The following is a 4030-nucleotide window of genomic DNA, read 5'->3' as shown; positions in this document are numbered from 1 at the left end:
CTTTAATCCCCACCACTTATTTCACTCATCCCCCCATCCACCTCTCTTCTGGTAAGCATCAGTTTTTTCTTTATAGTTAAGAGTCTGTTTCTTGTTTTGTCTCTTTCTCTCTTTTCCTTTGCTTATTTGTTTTGCTTAAATTCCTCATATGAGTGAGATCATATGGTATTTGTCTTTCTCTGACTAACTTATTTCACTTAGCATTATCCTCTCTAGCTCCATCCATGTCATTGCAAATAGCAAGGTTTCATTCTTTCTATGGCTAAATTATATTCCATTATGTATATATACCACATCTTTATCCATTCATCTATCAATGGACACTTCACTGCTTCCACAATTTGGCTATTGTAAATAATGGTGCCATAAACATATGGTGTATATATCCCCTTGAATTAGTGTTTTTGTATTTTGGGGGGGTAAATACCCAGTAGTGTGATTACTGGATTGTAGGATAGTCCTATTTTTAATTTTTTGAGGAACCTCCATACTGTTTTCTATGTTGGCTGCACCAGTTTGCAATCCTACCAGCAGTGCAAAGGGTTCCTTTTTCCCCACACTCTTGCCAACACTTGTTGTTCCTTCTGTTTTTTATTTTAGTCATTCTAACAGGTGTGGGGTGATATATCATTGGGGTTTAGATTTGCATTTTCCTCCTGATGAGTGATGTTGATCATCTTTTCATGTGTCTGTTGGCTATCTGGATGTCTTCTTTGGAGAAATGTCTGTTCAAGTCTTCTGCCCATTTTTTAATTGGAGAATTTATCTTCTGGGTGTTGAGTTGTATAAGTTCTTTATATATTTTGGATACTAACCCTTTATTGGATATGCCATTTCCAAATATGTTCTCCCATTCAGTAGGTTGTCTTTTGGTTTTGTTGATAGTTTCTTTCACTGAGAGCTTTTTGTTTTGATATAGTCCCAACAGTTTATTTTTGGTTCTATGTCCCTTGCCTTACGGGACCTATATAGAGAAATGTTGCTATGGCCAATGTCAGAGAATTACTGCCTGTGCTCTCTTCAAGGATTTTTATGGTTTCGGTTCTCATATTTAGATCTTTAATCCGTTGAGTTTATTTTTGCGTATAGTGAAAGAAAGTGGTTCAGCTTCATTCTTCTCACGTGTCTGTCCAATTTTCCCAACACCATTTGTTGAAGAGACTCTTTCTCCCATTGTATATTCTTTCCTCCTTTGTCGAAGATTAATTGACCATATAATTGTGGGTTTATTTCTGTATTTTGTATTCTATTTCATTGATCTATGTGTCTATTTTTATGCCAATATCATTCTGTTTTAATTACTGCTGTTTTGTAATATAACTTGAAATATTCAATTGTGATAACTCCAGTTTTATTTTTGGTTTTCAAGATTTCTTTGGCTATCCAGGTCCTTTGTAATTCCATACAAATTTTAGGATTGTTTGTTCTAGTTCTATAAAAAATGCTGTTGGTATTTTGATAGGGATTGCCTTAAATCTGTAGATTGTTTTGGGTAACATATACATTTTAACAATATTTGTTCTTCCAACCCTTGAGCATGGAATGTCTTTCCATTTCTTTTTATTGTCTTGAATTTCTTTCATCAGTGTTTTATAGTTTTCAGAGTACAAGTCTTTCACCTCTTTAATTATGTTTATTCCTAGATATTTTATTATTCTTGGTACAAATATAAATGGGAATATTTTCTTAATTCCACTTTCTGCTGCTTCATTATTAATGTATAGGAGTGCAACAGATTTCTGTACATTGGTTTTGTGTCCTGCCACTTTACTGTATTCATTTATCAGTTCTAGTAGGTTTTTGTTTGTTTCGGCGGAGTCTTTAGGGTTTTCTATATATAGTATCATGTCATCTGGAAATTATGAGAGTTTTATTCTTCCTTACCAATTTGGATGACTTTTATTTGTTTTAGTTGTCCAATTGCTGTGGCTAGGACTTCTAGTTTTATGTTGAATCAAGTGGTGAGAGTGGACATTCTTATCTTGTTCCTGACCATAGAGGAAAAGTTCTCAGTTTTTCCTCATTAAGGATGATGTTAGCTGTGGGTTTTTCGTAAGTGCCCTTTATTATGTTGAGATATATTCCCTCTAAACTTAATTTGTTGAGGGTTTTTATCATGAATGGTTGTTGTATTTGTCAAATGCTTTTTTGTGTCTGTTGAAATGATCATGTGATTTTTATTCTTTCTATTATTAATGTGACATATCACATTGATTGTTTTGCAAATATTGAACCACCTTTGCATCCTGGGGATAAATCCTACTTGATGATGGTTTATGATTGTTTTAATGTATTGTTGGATTCAGTTTGCTCATAATTTGTTGAGGATTTTATCACCTATATTCATGACAAATTTTGTCCTGTAGTACCCTTTTTTTTTGTGGTGTCTTTATCTAGATTTGGTCAGGGTGATACTAGCCTCATAGATTGAATTCATAAGTTTTCCTTCCTCTTCTATATTTTGGAGTAGTTTGAGAAGAAGAGGCATTAACTCTTCTTTGAATATTTGGTAGAATTCGCCTGTGAAGCTGTCTGGTCCTGGACTTTTGTTTTTTGGGAGTTTTTTATTTGCTGATTCAATTTCATTGCTGGTAATTGGTCTGTTCAAATTTTCTGTTTCTTTCTACTTTATTTTTGGTAGGTTATATATTTCTAGGAATTTGTTCATTTTATCTTCATTGTCCAATTTGTTGGCATATAGATTTTCATACTATTCTCTTAGGATTGTTCATATTTCTGTGGTGTTGTCATTTCTCCTCTTTCATTAGTGATTTTATGTATTTGGGTCCTTTTTCTCTCTCTTTCTCTCTCTCTCTCTTTTTATGAGTCTGGCTAGAGATTTGTAAATTTTGACCTTTTTAAGAACCAGCTCTTGATTTCTTCAGTCTGTTCTATAGTTTTTTGGTTTTTGTTTTTGGGTTTTTTTTGCTTCTATATCATTTATTTCTGCTCTAATCTTTATTATTTGCTTCCTTTTGCTGGGTTTCTGGTTTGTTTTTCTTTTCCTAGCTTCGTTAGGTGTCAGGTTAGGTTGTTTATTTGATTTTTCTTGTTTCTTGAGTCAGGCCTGTATTGCTATAACTTCTATCTTAGCACGACTTTTGCTGCATCCCAAAGGTTTTGGACTGTTGTGATTTCATTTTCATTTGTTTCTATGTAATTTTTTATTTCTTCTTTGATTTCTTGGTTAACCCATTCATTGTTTAGTAGTATGTTATTGAACTTCCATAGCATTGTGGTCAGATAAAATTAAAGGTGTGACTTTGATTTTTTTTAATTTGTTGAGATTACCATTTTTTAAATTTTTATTTTTTTAAAGAGGTATTTATTCATTTGAGAGAGAGTGTGTGATCTGGGGGAAGGGCAGAGAGAGAGGGAGAGAGAATCTCAAGCAGACACCCCACTAAGCACAGAGCCTGATAGGGGGCTTGATCTCACAACCCTGAGATCATGACCTGAGCTGAAATCACAAGTTGGCCACTGAACCTACTGAGCCACCCAGGCACCCCAGTACAAAAGTATATTTAATATATCTTTAATGCATCTACATTTTAAAGAAAATAATAAAATGAGCATCTGTGCCCCTACCACCAAGCTTAGGGAATAAAATATTTCCAGCAACTTAGAAGCTCAATACATGTTCTTTCCTGGTACCATTTTCTCTATAACACCCTCCCAGATCTCCTTGAATTAACCATGATCTCAAATTGTGTGTTAATCATTATATTGATGTCTTTAAAATTTACATTTGTAAATAATACTATAGAAGATATTGTTTTGCTTTGTCTATTTTAAACATTTCTTTAAATGGAATCAGATTTTTAAAAAATTTTGTTACATAATTCTTAGCTTTAACTTTAGGCTTTTGAAAATCACCCATGTTAATATAGTTGTAGTAATTAATTTCTGTGCTCTTCCATTCCTTAATTTATGTGTCCATCTGACTATATGAACAAAGCTGTTTTTTCTTTGTAGATGTTTCCTGGTTCCAATGGAAGTATTTTTTCAGGGCAGGCATTCTAAACCTTTT

The sequence above is a fragment of the Ursus maritimus genome, unplaced genomic scaffold, assembly GCF_017311325.1.
Source record: "Ursus maritimus isolate PB19 unplaced genomic scaffold, ASM1731132v1 scaffold_17, whole genome shotgun sequence".
NCBI lineage: Eukaryota > Metazoa > Chordata > Mammalia > Carnivora > Ursidae > Ursus > Ursus maritimus.
This window is presented reverse-complemented; position numbering follows the sequence as displayed.